The sequence below is a fragment of the Gouania willdenowi genome, chromosome 6 (assembly GCF_900634775.1).
Source record: "Gouania willdenowi chromosome 6, fGouWil2.1, whole genome shotgun sequence".
NCBI lineage: Eukaryota > Metazoa > Chordata > Actinopteri > Blenniiformes > Gobiesocidae > Gouania > Gouania willdenowi.
The window spans coordinates 31,930,874-31,947,301 of NC_041049.1; the positions used below are offsets into that span (position 1 = coordinate 31,930,874).

Below are 16,428 nucleotides of genomic sequence, written 5' to 3' on the forward strand. Positions count from 1 at the left end.
ATTTCCAACATTGGATTATTTTGTTGTTAATTTGGAAGTGGTAAAGATTTAAAGAAAAAGACATTTTTAGAATAACAGAACAAAGATTAGACCAATATTTTACAGGTGTAATGGTTTGACAAGCGTGTTTAATGCAACAGATATCTCTCTCAATATAAATGCTAATGTATGTGGCTAGTTGATTAGATTCAAAAATACACAAATTGTTGATGGAACAAAAACAAAAAACAAAAAATTAATCCATCCATCTTCTCAGCCATTTGCCAGTGGATCAATAACCCATTTTCTTTTAATCCAATTTTGCGCAAGACATTTGGATCTATTATTTAAAGTCTTGAAAAAGTGTAATCTTTCATTTGAGCTCATTCTAATGTGTGCTTGCAGACATTTCATTCAGATATTAAGATACATGCTATAGCCTTCTTCTCTTCTTTGTGGTGCTTCATCAAATAGCTGTTTGTTGCACTAAAGACAGATGTGAACAGACTGAATTATCAAAGTAGGCATACGAACCCCTAAAACACAAATCATCGTATACAGTAGTCCTAAAGCTGAACTGCTTCTCCTAGATGGCCTGACTTTAAGTATTTTAAAATGTCCAACATTACAGTTGTGTCTTTGTCTCTGGAAGCAGCCAGGAGGAGGAAAAACTATGTGTTCCCAGAGGACTTCCATGGGGAGTCTGTCACATAGTCCCATTCCTGCCCTATGGTCAGCAGCAGCTCTGATGGCCAACCTATGGCTGTTCTGCTGGTGTGAACTGATTTTACTTCTGTTTTGTCTCAAGTACTGAATCCCAGACGACGTCTGGAGTTTTCTGGGGTTTTGTCATCAATAAAATAATTTGTTACTTTTATTATTAATTGTTGTTTGTCAAGATTTCTGGCAAGAGGCTATAGATGACTAATCTGATGCATTCACAGAAACATAAAAAAAAATCACTATTTGCCACAGCCCTGGTCCTCCAGGTCAAAATGACCTACCTTCACTAACCTTCTTAAAATTAATCAGCATAATTTATATTTTAAAAAAAAGTAAAACAAATGTTTTTTTTTCTGCAGAAACTTAATTCAACTGAAATTATTTGTATATGAATTAATATTGCTTATGAAATTAGCAGCAAGTTGCTTTGAATGCATTATCATCATTCGAATGAGTCATTTTTGTCATTCGAATGAGTCATTTTTGTCTTTGGTTTATTTTTTCGTGATCTGGGGTCATCTTTAAGACATTTCGTGCTGCCATTGTGCCATGCGTGTTACATGCCTGCAACGACTATGCAATTTCTTAGAGAGGAACATTTTGCTGTTTTTTTTGTTTCGTTTTTCCAAATGGAAGAATTTCCTCTTCCTCTCCTAAAGATGATGAATCTTGCTCCAGGTTATATTTCTCCCCATCTAATTATTCCGATACCTCCTCCACTTTCTCCTCGGAATCAAAGTCTTCTTGCTGGATGTTTGAAAAAAATCTGTTCTAGGACCTGTTTGGCAGTGTTACATGCAATATGTACGGTGCACGGTGATGATTTGGGGTCTGCGGCAGGTTTATTGTCTCTGTTTATATACTCATACAAACAACATTGTTACTTTTTGGTCATAAGTAGCAATTGCTACAGTTTTTCACTTTGTATAGGATGTGTAACTGACCACTTACAGTTATTTCCTATATGTCAGGATTCTATAACCAGTTCCACCCCCCTGGGTAGTCACGTGCAGTGAACTATGCTGGTGAAGACAGAACTAAAGCTTTTTCACATTTTTATGTGAGACTCTCTGACAAACTTTGACTGGTGAGTCAATTTGACCCGAGGACAATTAAAAAAACTTTTTTAGTATAGCTTAGATCAGTGTTTCCCAAATGGGGGTACGTGTTACGTGTACCTCTTGGACTACGCAATGGCACTACAGGGGGTACTAGAAAGAGAGAGAGAGCGAGAGAGAGAGAGGAAAATGTACAAATAAAGAGTCTTGGTCCCACCGCAGGCTTGAGAGGACCAGAAATGATAAAAAAAAAATATAAAAATAAATCTATTCAGGATCCACTAAATCAAGTTTTTTCAACCTCGGGGTCAGGACCCCATGTGGGTTTGCCTAAAATTTTGGAAAAATTTCAATACATTTTTGAATTTTTTTAATGATTATTCTTTTTTTTTAATTAATTAAATCAACACACAATCTTAAACAACTGTGTTTCTCTACTTTCACATTGTGAAATAAAAATCTAGTTCAACTAAAATGCAGTAAATTATTAAAATCAAAATAAGGTCATGATCCACAAAAGGTTGGAAACCACTGCACTAAAATACTGTTTCTTTGCACTTATTTACAAAATGTGATTCTTAAAAATGTGTGTTATCACTCATTAATTCCATCATTATGCTCTATAGTTGTTTTTAAATAGTTTTCTCAGCAAAATGTTGTAGTCGGACAAAGGGGGTACTTGGATTGAGAAATAAAAGAAAGGGGGTACTAAGCCAAAAAAGTTTGAGAACCACTGGCTTAGATGGTAATGTATAATGGTAACATTACACTTTTTCTAATATCAGGGATAAAGTAGGGAGTTATTGAATTTCAAAAAAGAGAGAAAAATATCACATTATTTTGTTCGCTGATAAACACATAGTTGGGTCATTTTGACCCAAGGGCAACACAAGGACGACATCAAGATGCGGACAACCAGCTCTAATCAAACGACACGACTCATGCTGTTAGAAGTGAGTGCGTATAGCTGAGTGCAAGTGGAAAAAGGACAAACTGCAGGTGTCATTTCAAATGTTAAGGGACTGTTTGCGTCATTATCAGACAACTGTGAAATATGCTAAAAGAAAACATTTCTCTGATATTATTGTGTCAAACTGTCACAAGCCTTGTGTTTTGTTTAACATTATTGACATGGTTCTTAAAGGGGGGCTAACGTAAAAATCACTTTTTCAAGCTTTATATCATGTTAGTGTGTCATTCCCTCCTGAAAATCATGCCTCCAGTGTTTCTCAGATTGATTCACGTATTTTAATCTTTAAATCTGTTATGTTCTGTTGGGAGTTTAGTTATTCTGTGTCTTTGTTTATTTTAAGTCTGTCATGAGTCTGCTTAGTTAGTCATTGTTTACCTCCTTATTCACTCCCTGTTCCTTGATTTTGCCTGTTCCTGTTCATGTTTTTCTGCCTGCCCAGTTTTTCTACTCTCCACAGCTGCTCCTCATTCCCTCGTCAAGTCAGAGGAGGGTATATATACTCCCTCAGTTCAGTCAGTCGGTTGCGGGATCATTGTGTTTGGATGTTGTCTCTCCTCCTCGTGTCCTGCTGCGTTTTGTTCCCTGTACCTCCTGCCTCGTTGGATTTAAGTTACTTTTGTTTGGTAAATAAACATGGACTTGCTCCAAGAATGCTATTCCTGCATCCTGCCTCCATCTTTCCCTGCATTTGGGTCCATACCCACAACAAACCGTGACAAAATCTCCTGCCAGCAGCCATTTTCCTGCTTTTTTGGACTAGCCCCTCCCCCCTCCTATGTTCTCTTCCTTAGTTCAGCCCACCTCTGCAGATTTAGCTCTTAATTTACCTATTTTTAGCATTGGACAATCGATTACGAGCAAGCAGTGTACATGCGTAAAAATTTGCAAGAACATCCACGGCCTAAAGATTCACCGAGCGAGGATAAAGTGCCCATTGGGAGCAGAAGCAACACAACGCACAGGTTGTCAACCTGGTGAGACGCAGGAGAGGCCAGGCCCGGAGTCACCCTATAGTGCCCGGAACCTCCAAGTGTTGGACGCTAATGCCTTGAGCATCAAGTCTGACAGTAGGTGGATCAAATGGCCGGCAGCTAGCATGTCCTCAGTATGGAAGTAGTTTGATGATGACGTAGACCAAATTCTGGAGGCAACGGTAAAGAGGGAGGCTGACAGGAAGCTACAAGGCTTGACAATAATCATTGTCAGTATCGCAGCTGTGTGGTTCGGCGAGGAGGAGAAGGAAAGATCCGGAACAACTTACTCTAAAAATCAAAGAGCTGTGAGGATTCACAACATCAGGAAGGAGATGAAGGTACTGAAGTCCCAATACAAGGAGGCCGTAGACGAGAATCGCTTTGGCCTGGCCCAGCTAATGTGCATCCTACGGGAAAAGATCAGGGTGGCATCGGAGGCGGAGCCGTGAGAGAGCCCGCAAGCGCGCAACCTTTATCTCCAACCCCTTTAAGTTCTCCAAGGATCTGTTGGGGCAGAAGCGCAGTGGTAAACTTGCATCCTCGCAGGAAGAAATAGACCAACATCTGACGCAGATGTACAGCGACCCTGCAAGGGAACAGGAGCTTGGAGAATGTAACATCCTAATAGACCCCCCTGAACCTGAGGTGCAGTTTGACACATCTGAGCTGCAGCTTGTAGGGAACCAAACCACATCAAGCCTAAAGACCCTCTTCCTAGCAGGAATTAACCAAGGAGCCTGTTTCTTTATCACGAACTGTTTACACAATAACTGCCCCCGCAACTTTGAGGTGCATAGCTAACCCCACTATGCGGCCTTTGAACCCAATACCGTAGCCGAAAAGACTGACCCAACTCTTTGAAATATTCAGTACGAACTCTTTTTACGACTCCACACGGGGGAAGAACATCCGTCTTGTCCCTCCCTTTACAAACAGATACTTTTGGGATGCTGTAAGATCACAGAACTGTCCCAATGGCCCTTTGACCCCCTGTGTTGAGATGTCACAGAAGGACACTTTCTAGGCCCCTTATCTGAGATGTCTCCCAGTGAAGAATTGTGAACAAAGAAATTGTATTATGTTTGAAAAGTTACAAATGAAAACATTATTGGAATGGTTTCTACAGAAATTGAAATTGCAAATGTTGTCTGTCCTATTCCACTCTTTTCAGATAATTTAATACCCACAGAATGCTATTTTAAATGTTCCATCATTTAAAAAGTGCTTAAAATACCAGAAAACATCACAAAAGTTAGTTTGAGGTATCTACTGCAACCATATAGTAAAGAAGGCATAACATGATTTTTGACATTTATGTTTATGAGTAATTACAAGTAAAATTCATTAACCGGTTCCTAAAGTGATCCTAGGCTATTTTCCAGTCGTGTTTGGTATCAAACTCTTTCGTAATACATGATAGTTCAAGATATGATGTCGAAAAGATTATTTTAATATGCTGAACTCATTATTATGGTTTATGTGTAAATCTAGGAATCATCCCTCCTGTTTGTCTTTGTCTCACATAAACACACACCCCAGACACACCCAAGGGCAGCCAGCTGAGATGCTGGCAACTTTAAACCAATCAATGAAGTTTCCTTCTTGGGAGGCAAGTCCCAAAGATAAGCTTTTAAAAGGAAGAAAGCCGTTCCTAACTTCAGTTTTGGGACGCTGGCGTTTCATACTCAACGCGTTTCCCTTCCCCACCTTTTCATTTATTGTATTTTATTTTTAGTTGAAACAGTTAGATTTTTGGAATCAACAGCTGCTTGGTTCGGACGAATCCAGCATCTAGTGACGTGCGTAACAGCCGAAAGAAGCCCGGCCCGCGACCCATTGGGGTAAGCCACGAGCCATTCTCTAACCCAGCTGCGAAGGCCAGAACCGCCTGGAATGGCTGAAGGGGCTATACTCTGTTGAAACGCAACAGAACTCAACGGTGGCACGTCCTGCTGCATTTCTTCAAACAGCACCTCCAGGTCCAACCCTGACATCATCTTCAAGGTACCTGAATGAACTTTCATCAGCAAACTTCATCCACAATAGATCACATCCATACTTCTATAACTACACACTTACACACACTCACAACATGTTCCACACACGGTTCATCTCATTCATGTTTGTTTGTCTCCCCTGTCTGTCTTCCTCTCTTTGTTTTATGAGCTCTCTTTATGATTTTATTCTTTGATTTTATGATCTTATTATTCGAATATGTATCCTGCATTTTTATTCAATATTTAGTAGACTAGCATTCTCCTAGAATAGTGATTTCACTTTATCACATATAATCCTCACTTTTATTAGCCTAGAAATGCATTTTATCATGATTTAATTATCCCATTTCAATTGATATTTTGACTGTGTTAATTGTTGACTTTTGAATAAAAAGTTAAACATAATCTTTGATTCCTCTGATTCATTAAAGCTGTGATTATGGTGTAGATGTTGCTGTTAGAATTCACTTTTCCCTGGTTTCACATTGATGAGTTTAGTCTAAAAACTTAGACATATTTCTCCTGTTAAAAGGAGTGGCACCCCCCAAAATTTGAAGTAACATTAATAATCATAATTAATATTCTTAGTTATATAACCTATTAATAATAACTCATCCTCCTACAAGCTAAAGAAAGTCAGGGAGGTTGTTCGCACTGCAAGGGCAGGCTCGGCTCCAGGACCAAGTGGCACTTCATACAAAGTGTATAAGAACTGTCCCAAACTCCTGCTGCGTCTGTGGAAAGTCCTCCAAGTTTTCTGGAAAAGAGGGAGGATCCCAGATCAATGGAGAGTAGCTAAAGGAGTGTGGATCCCAAAGGAGGAAAACTCCACACAACTTGACCAGTTCCGCATCATCTCCCTACTGCGTATTGAGGCTAAAATCTTCTTCAGCACTGTTTCCAGACGACTGAGTACCTACCTGGAACAGAACACCTACATTGATACATCTGTCCAGAAGGGCGGTCTCTCAGGTGATTAGGGAGGCAAGAGAGAACAAAGGCAACCTGTCAGTACTGTGGCTTGACCTGGCCAATGCATTTGGCTCCATTCCACACAAGCTAGTTCAACTCACTTTGACAAAACATCATGTCCTGAGCAAGTGTAGAGACCTCATTGCTGATTATTACACCAATTTCAGGATGAGGGTCTCTTGGGGAGCAATGACCTCACATTGGCACAAGGTAGAGATTGGTATTATCACAGGGTGCACTATCTCTGTGACACTATTTTCCCGAGCCATGAACATGCTCATCAAGTCTGCTGCGCCAGAGTGCAGAGGACCCCTATCGAAATCCAGTCACAGTCATGACGGAATCAGTCTCAGGCTGCCGGTGGATTCTGAAAGGACTCCAAAAGGTGATGGATTGGATCCGGATGTGATTCAAGCCAGCCAAGTCAAGGTCTATGATGCTGAGAAAAAGGAAGGTAGAGTTTTGTTTTAACATCACAGGCACAGCCATACCGACCATCACAGAGAAGCCAGTCAAGAGCTTGGCCAAGGTTTTTGACAGCTCCCTGAGAGACACAACTTCTATTCAGTTGACCTGCACTGCATTGGATGGCTGGATGAAATCCGTGGACAAGTCAGGCTTCCCGAGAAAGTTCAAAGCCTGGGTATACCAACAAGGCATTCTACCCAGGATCCTGTGGCCCCTCCTTGTCTATGCAGTCCCCATCTCAACAGTGGAGCGCTTAGAGAGAAGGGTAAGCAGCCACCTTAGGAGATGGCTTGGATTACCGAAGAGCCTGAGCAGCCTCGCACTTTATGGGAACACAAATAAACTGCAGCTGCCCTTCAAATCTTTGAAGGAGGAGTTTAAGGTTACAAGAGCCAGAGAAGTGGTTCAGTACAGGGACTCACGTGATCCGAAGGTGGCTAAAGCAGGGATCAAAGTGAGGACTGGAAGGAAATGGACGGCAGAGATCGCAGTTCAAGAGGCAGAGGCACGGCTGCGTCAGAGGAGCCTGGTGGGAGTGGTCACACATCTCCTCGAACAAACACCAGCGGGAAGGAAGGGTGCCACCTTGTCCAGGAGGAGGTGAGAGCTGCAGTGGAAGAATCAAGAACCATCAAGGCAGTGAGAATGAAGCAACAGGGAGCTTGGACAAGATGGGAGAACGCGGTTGAGAGGAAAGTGACTTGGCCTGAGCTGTGGAAAGCCGAGCCTCATCGCATCAAATTCCTCATCCAGGCAGTGTATGACGTACTCCCAAGTCCATCAAACCCGCACACATGGGGCATAGCAGAGACATCAGCATGCCCACTGTGTTCCAAGCGAGGAACTCTGGAACACATTCTCAGCTGTTGCACCAGGGCACTTGGAGATGGGCGGTACCGCTGGAGGTTCTTAAGACCATTGCTGAAGTTATCAGCGAAGGACTTGTGTGCGCGAAGCGTGCCTGACCCTCCAAGGAAACCATCACCTTTGTTCAAGCTGGGGAGCAGCCAAACCCAGCCAGAAGAACCTCTGCAGGAATCCTAACCTCTGCAAAAGACTGGCAGCTGTTGGTGGATCTTGAACATCAGCTGAAGTTTCCCAGCCACATTGCAGTTACCACCCTGCAACCAGACATTGTCCTTGTGTCTGAGGCCAGTAAGCAAATAGTGCTGCTGGAGCTGACCATCCCGTGGGAAGATCGCCTGGAAGAAGCCTTTGAGAGGAAGCTCTCCAAGTATGCGGGACTGGTCAGTGACTGCCAGCTGGCTGGTTGGAGAGCAAGGTGTTTCCCAGTGGAGGTTGGATGTAGGGGTTTTGCAGCCTGTTCCCTAACCAGAGCACTCAGCTGTTGGGGCATCGAGGGAGAGAGAAGGAGGAGAGCAGTCTGCAGTACCACCGACGCGGCAGAGAGGGCCTCAAGATGGCTGTGGCTCAAAAGGGGAGAGCCATGGAGTCATGGTAGCTAGCTAGCCATCTGGACACAAGCCGAGGCCTGATCAGTCACGGCTGGGTCACCTGGAGGAGGGCGTATTATGTTGAAAGACCCAAAACGCCCGATGAGACCAGGCACATAACTGATGATGTGTCCAGAGGCATCAGTAGATGTATGTACACAGTTTAAATATTTTTCTAAGAAACAAATGGCTTATGTTGTCTGTATTCATTTATGTACGCATTAAAAAAAAAAAAGACAAAAACTTGCGCCCTCCTTGTCACTGTCTGTAGAGCCGAGGCAGCAGCCCCTCCTTCCCGCTACAGAGCGACAGACTTTTATTTTTGTCTTCTACCGGGGCAAAAATAAAGAGGTTAACTTATTGAATAAGCCTACATTCTGGGTGAACTCATCCTTTAGTAACCCCATAAGTTGATCAGTTAAATCATGAAAGCGGGGCTGTCTATGATAAGTGCTACTGCCGAAGGAGAAGTGCTCTGCCCTCTCTCTCCCCTGTCGGCTCCACACGCACACACACACACACACACACACACACACACACACTGTTCCCTGGTCATCATGTCACTCACTGGAGCAATGAAGTGAGGGAGTTCAAACATTGTGTTAGCATTCCTCACTAAGATAACCATTCTAATGTGTTGTAGCGAGCTTATACTGTGCTATTCTTATAATACAATATTCTGTGTGTGAAGGGGGAGTGTTCATGGGCGTGTCAGACAACCCAGGAGTTTCTTAAAGAGACAGAGGTGAAAACGAAGCACCATGAACAATATTGTTACAGTGGGAAATGTCTAAGTTATTTTTGATATTTGCTGAATTTTCCAAACAATTTTGGGTAGCAGAGTTATTTGAGTATGCTATAGACTGGTACTATGTGCCTGAAAAAAACATGATAGCTCCCCTTTAATGCCCCACAGACTGTCTGCATGGAGGCCTCTCCTGCTGTTTGTGAAAACTTTCTTCACTTTTTTATTGATAAGGGCACTTGTACTAGGGCTCTAATCATCTGCTATTACAATAATTAATAGCAGTGTTTTCCCCATTTTTGTCCATGAACTTTTTAAACATGCAGAAATGCAACCTCTGATTAAAAAACCTGGTCTGGATCCTGCAGGTCTTGCTAACTTCAGGCCGATCTCCAAACTGCCTTTTCTTTCAAAAGCCCTAGAAAAGATAGTTCATAGTCAATTAATGGCCTTTTTAGAAGAGCATAACATTTTTGAGGTTTTTCTATCCGGTTTTAAAATCCCTGCACAGCACCAAATCAGCTCTTTTAAGAGTTTTTAATAAATGGTCTTGTCCCGCCCTACCTCTCTGAGTCGCTACACCCTTACATGCCTACCCGCTCTCTCAGGTCAGCTGATCATTTACTCCTGAGAGTACCAAAAACTAAAGGGAAGCTCAGAGGGGACCGTGCATTTGCTGTTGTGCTCCAAAACTATAGAACAATCTGCTTCAGCACCTTAGACAGGCCTCTTCTCTACTTGTTTTTAAATCACTTCTTAAGACCCATCTCTTTTCCTTGGCATTTGACAACTGGTAAGACATCAATTTTATTTATTTTACTACATTCCTTGACATGTTTTATGCTTCTTAATTTATTGTTATGTTTCATGTTTTATGACTTTTAATTTGTTTTGTATTTTAAATGTAGTTTTTTTTTATCTCATGTGAGCTGCTATGTATTTTATTTATCTGTACAGCTATTTGGTCAGCTGTGGTTGTTTTAAAGTGCTTAACAAATAAAGTTGGATTGGATTGGAAGATCCCATTGTAAATAAGGGTGTAGTCACACTGGCAACTGGGGCCGTTCCAAGCTCACAGCAGGAATCCCCCCCTCCCTGTCCCTTTTCTGGCACGGTAGAACGGACGTGATCACCAGCTCAATTCGGTTCCCACAGAGAAACACATCATCACGTTAATTTATGACACACGTATGGCATTACGTCACCATTAAGCGACTCTGGGTTTGTTGTTAACAGTACATTCTGTTAATTTCATATTTTCTGTTGCGTAGGGTAACTATAAACCAAGATTTACCCAGACACGTGCTCTTTTCACGGACTGGGTTTCCCAGGGCCCCTGAACGCATCACATTAATTTAAATGACCGTAACTCTGCTCATATTTGCTCTATCGGAGAAATTCCACCAGTTTATGAAAGATAATAAGTTGCTCTTTACAGCCAGTGTCGGTACATTGCGGTAATTTTACTCACACGTAACGGAAACATTAAAGATGCTGCTTTGTTTTGACGAAACCGACACGTGGAACATAGAGAACAAAGTGAGTGAGAAAGAAAGAGATTAAAACAGACCAAATAACAGTGGATTTATTAAAAATGCAAGACTCTCTGATGATAAAAACCACCATGAATGGAGGTTCAAATGGATTTGAAAACAAAGGAGGAAACTGAGCCTATAAAGGTAAGATCAGTTTAATTTCTGGATCAATAAATGTCGTTCTGATTTTGTGGAGCTAGTCTTTGTGTACATTAATATAAGTGTAAATAGATGCTTTTAATGTGTGAGACAGTTTAGGACAGAGTATTTGTGTGTTTGTTTAAACTTTGTGTGTCTGTGTCCATCTGAGCATATTTATCTCCATCACTTTCAGTTTTCCTTTTGATGAACATGACATTATCTAACTCTTCTTTTATTTCTTCTTCTTTAAGTCCATGCAGAGTGGACACGCCCCTCCCTGGACATTAAAACCATGAGCTGATCCTAGTTTCCATCATCTGGTTTAGACCCATCACTTCTACAGACAACAGACAGAATAAAGCTCAGAGTCAACATGGGATGCACTTATTTATTAAAATGTATATTAAATGATTATTTAATTTTCTGTAATTTAATTTTTAGATGTTTTTAATTGTTTCAATAATTTAGAGACTTAAGGAACAGATTGTTATAATGCATAATAAAGGTGATTTACTTGAGTCATCACTAATTTCAGATTGTTTTTAAGTCTTTGTATAAAAATACTTTAACAGGACAACAATGATGTGCAGGGCTGCAGTAATGTTGGCTTCATACAATAATAATAATAACAACCACTGCACACACCACCAGAGAAGCTTCCAGTGAATAATTTACAAAAAAAAAAAAGTTCACTGATGGTGACATTGAGCTCTCAGTGTCACCATCAGTTAACTTTTTTTTTTTTTGTAAATTATTCACTTGAAGCTTAGATATTGTGTGACAAAGATATCAAAGTTTGTTGTTTTGAGAAGAGTCATATTTATGATTAAAAGTTATGATTGTATTATATTCTAAAGTTTAGAATTATCTGGCTCGTCTTCCTTTCTTTCTGTTCACAGCATAACCTTATATTTAGTTCTAAAAATGTGTTTACAGCTAATTTTACTGATTATTGTTACACATCATCCTGCATGTGCATTATATACAGTATAAATGTGTAGATTTAACCAACTGTTGGAGAAACCATTTTATTAAATACAAAGTAAACGACATGCAAACAGAAAAACAAAGGTAGAAATAGTTTATTTAAATTATGAAATTAGTGAGTTGTTAAAGTGCTGAGGTGCAGTGGAGGGTCTTCTTCTGCAGAGACGTGATGATGAGGGGTCCAAGTAAAACCCAAAATTCCATGGGAATTTTGAGGGTACAAACGCATATAAACACATTACTGGTATATTAACCCATATAAACCAAAAAAATATAGAAATGGGACATTTTACGGCTGCAAATGTGTAACATATTACTGGTATTTTGAGAACAGGACACATGTAGATTTCTTTTTTTTTTTTTTGAACACTTTATTTAAAGATTTTTCAGTTTTATACAAACAAACATTTCAAGAATCAGGGCTTGTTCAAACTTATTTTACAGAGATTTACACCACAATGCCAACCAGCGGCACATGAGCCCTCAACTTGTGAAAAGATATCCATAAAAAAAGAGATTAAACACACACAAAAACAAAAAGAAAAAAAAAAACATACAATTCAATACAATACGCTGCACAACCCAACTCCTCAATGATTGAATTTTGCTTTACACATCCCACTCAAGTAAAAGGCAAACCTTCAACATAAGCAATGAAGGGCGACCATGCCCTATGATATTTATTTATTGACCTGCGTAAGCTGTACCTTAGACATTCCATTTGCAGACACATCATCAACTCTCGTACCCACTGAATAAAGGAAGGAGGTTGTACATCCTTCCACTTTGTTAAAATGAGTCTGCGGGCCAAAAGTGATGAAAAGGCAATGGCACTGGTCTGGTACGTATTCAATCCATGTCCATTTGGGAAAACACCAAACACTGCGGTAATCGGATTGGGATCAATCTTTCTGCCACACACATGTGAGAAAGCATTAAATATGGAACCCCAAAACCCACCCAATGCCACACAGGACCAAAACATATGGCTGATGGTGGCGGGCGACTGTTTGCATCTTGGGCACGCATCATCAGAGGTACCGTATATCCTAGCAAGCCTGGCCTTAGTGAAATAAGAACGGTGAAGAACCTTAAACTGTATCAAACAGTGTCGTATGCAGATGGACGTTGAATGTATGAGCCCGATACTTACCCCCCTGTTTTTGGTTACATTTAGATGAATAAATTAATACACTACACTTTGCTCCCCAAGACACTGTGTTTGTTTTCATTCTACAGAGTTTGTGAGTATGTGTCCCAGAACACTGAAACACCATATATATATATTTATATTATTTATACAGCAGCAGTACAATGTCCAATTTCCATTTTTTTCTGGGTTATATAATAGCCAACCACACATGTCCTGTCCACAAAATACCAGTAATATGTTACACTTTTGCAGCAGTAAAATTTCCCATTTCCATATTTTCTGGTTTATATGGGTTAATATACCAGTAATATGTGTTTATATGTATATTAATACCCTCGGAAATACCCGGACCTGATGATGAGCTGCTACACTCCGTTGCTGTCCCGCTGTCGGCTGAACAAAGAGAAGTCCTGACGGTCATGTTGTCCTCTTCCTCCATGAGTTCTCTGTGGTGTTGTTCATATATATCAGGTAACGCCAACTCTGAACTTTTCATCTTGTTGATATCCCGAGTTTCTGAGAAATCAATGTGTATGCATGATTCTTTTGAAATGTGAAAAAATTCCTAACTAGTCTTTTACTATGGTCTACTGCTGATGGTCATTCATATACATCAATGTATATGAGTCTTGCCTTCATCCTATAGACCCCTATACAAATGGAAATGAGGGCCGTGATTGCCCAGCCATAAGGCTTCAACTTCTTGTAGCGGAGTCTGTCAATCAAAGTGAATGCGGAACTGTACACGGAAACAGGGCCGCGCGTCACAACAGAAAACAGGTAAATATGATTTTTGCTCTTACCTGACCCATAGACCAGCCTTTCTCAAAGAGTGGTCCGCGAACCACTGGTGGTCCTTGAGCAACCCTTAGTGGTCCAGTAGTTAGGTGGGCAAAAATATTTTTAAAACTAATTGTTTTTAGATTAAAGGTGTTTCTCAAACTGTTCTCACTCGACTACAAAACTAACTGTAAATGATATCTAAATTCAAATTTTGACCAACCAACCAACCAACCAACCAACTGACCTAGATACCTATCATCTACTATTGTATCTATCCAACAGAATTAGGTGGTCCCAGATTTTCCTTTTATTGAATAAGTGGTCCTTGGTCTGAAAAAATGTGAGAAACACTGCCATAGACCTATATCAGTGCGACCCGATGCAACCTTGTTATGTTTTGTGATTCTTGTGCAGAAAAGTAAAAGTAGAGGTGTGACTTCTGGTAGATTGGCAGAGGCAGTGGGAGGAAGTGGAGCTGTTGAGGCGGGACATTGAGACGCCCTCTCAGAAATTCCGGATATCAGCTTTAACTGAAGTTTTATTAGATATTTATTTAAGCGAATTGGTGACGGATGCACCCAAATCCATGCAAAAGAACAAATTTAGTTGGCTCAGAGATATATGTCCTTTGCTTTACGTGATGCTTGTCCTAAACAAACTGCTCTATGAACCCATTCACCCCTCCCTGTAATCCATGCTTCCTTAACAGCAGCGATTTTGTCACATGAACGGCAGAGCCTGAAAAGCTGTGCACTCATAATCTGGGAATGACACGTCACAAACAACACTGCACTCCCATGCACAGATAATCTCATTACGCATGTCTCTGTGCTGCATGGGGTCAACGGGGTTACAGGCAAAGCTCTTGGATCAAAACAATAATTATCCTCATGAGAATCCACTTGGCAATTGACTCTTGATAAATATGATATTTGTAATTTTTTTGTCAATCAAAAGTGTAAAAAAATTTATTTTACTGCCATATTACACGGTTTGCATACAGTGCACAAAAAGGCAGCGGCTGTGCACCTGCATGCTTTGAAATGTGCACACTCTTCTTAATTCCAACTTTTTAATTTAATTGGATTTTATTTATAAAGAGCCGAATATAATACTGTCATTTTAAAGTGAACCTTCACTATTTCTACAAATGTTGCCCCAAATGTTGCAATTGGAAGATCTGTGCTAAAAAAAATACATTTGGCAAGTCATCCAGAGTGCTAACAAATACAATCTGGTTGAACCATGTACTGTGGATCATCAAACTCCAGTTATAAAAGCCATACCAAGAGGGCGGTGTCCTGCGAGGCCAGAGTCTGTGGCTCCGCCGCCTCGGGGCTGCGCACGCCGCATCAATAAAAGGTGATCTGGGGCACTCTGGGGGGCTTGGCCGGTGCGCCTAGGGGCCGGCGGGGCGACTTGCAGCGTCCTCTTGATGCCCTAGGTGGCTGGGGATGTGGTCGTCGTCCTTGGGCGGGCTGCTGCCAGTGCTGCTTTTGTCCCGGTTCCTTCTGGCCTGGGGTCCAGTCCCTGCTGGCTCTGGGCTCGCTGGCTGCTCATTCGTCTGCTGGGCATGGGCCTTGGCTCCTCTGCTGGGGTCTCGGGCGGCAGGCTCTCTTGGGGTTTTCTCGGGTGTGTATGGTAGCTTTCTCTTGGCTTGGGATCTTAGGGGCGTCTGGGGGGTTGCTCAGCTGTGGGGGGGTGGTCTGGGGCTCCTTGGCCCCCACTCCTTCTGCTGGCTTGGCTGCATCTTTGGGTCCGGGGCAGCGCTTGGGTTTGCAGTATTGGTTCTTGCACATACCTCACAATTTTGCAATAAAAATAAATGTATTTATATAATTGTAAGAAAACATGCATTGCTCTCTTCAAAAGATTGCACTTCTTGTAGGGCGACTGTGGATCAGGTGGTAGAGGGTTGTCTTCTGATCGACAGGTTGGGGGTTCGATCCCAGTACCTGACTATGTGTCGAAGTGTCCTTGGGCAAGACACTGAACCCTAAGTTGCTCCCAGTGGTCGACTAGCGCCTTGCATGGCAGTCCTGTCCCACTGCTGTGTGAATGTGAGAGTGATTGGGTGAATGAGCAGTATCAGGCAAAATTGTGTAGTTCAGTGTAGCTCTAGTATACATATTATAGTACAGTAAAAGACTGAGACAGTATGCATGATCATACTGCTAAAGTGAATACATACCTCTGCATATTCATGCCGCAGTCGTTTCACCCTTTCGGAATTGCGCTGGAAAGGCACTAGATAAATTTGCTTTTTTTAGGATGCGTGCCAGTGTTGATGTCGAGACCTGATGGACATTGTTGAATATGATGTGGTTATTGACAATGTTAGCTTGGAGCTGATTGAATGTTGTTGCACTGTTGGCCAAAACCATGTTTACTATCTCCCTCTCTTGCTGTTCTGTGAACATGGGAGGCCTTCCACCTTGTCGTTCCTGACCCTCAATCCTATGTAGAAAAAAAAAGAACAGTATACA

General features: G+C 41.4%; 1 pseudogene; it reads left to right on the forward strand.

Annotated features, from left to right (window-relative positions):
* The first annotated feature begins 1,895 nt into the window (after positions 1–1,895).
* On the forward strand, positions 1,896–8,610 carry LOC114464210 (uncharacterized; annotated as a pseudogene).
* Positions 8,611–16,428: the final 7,818 nt, after the last annotated feature.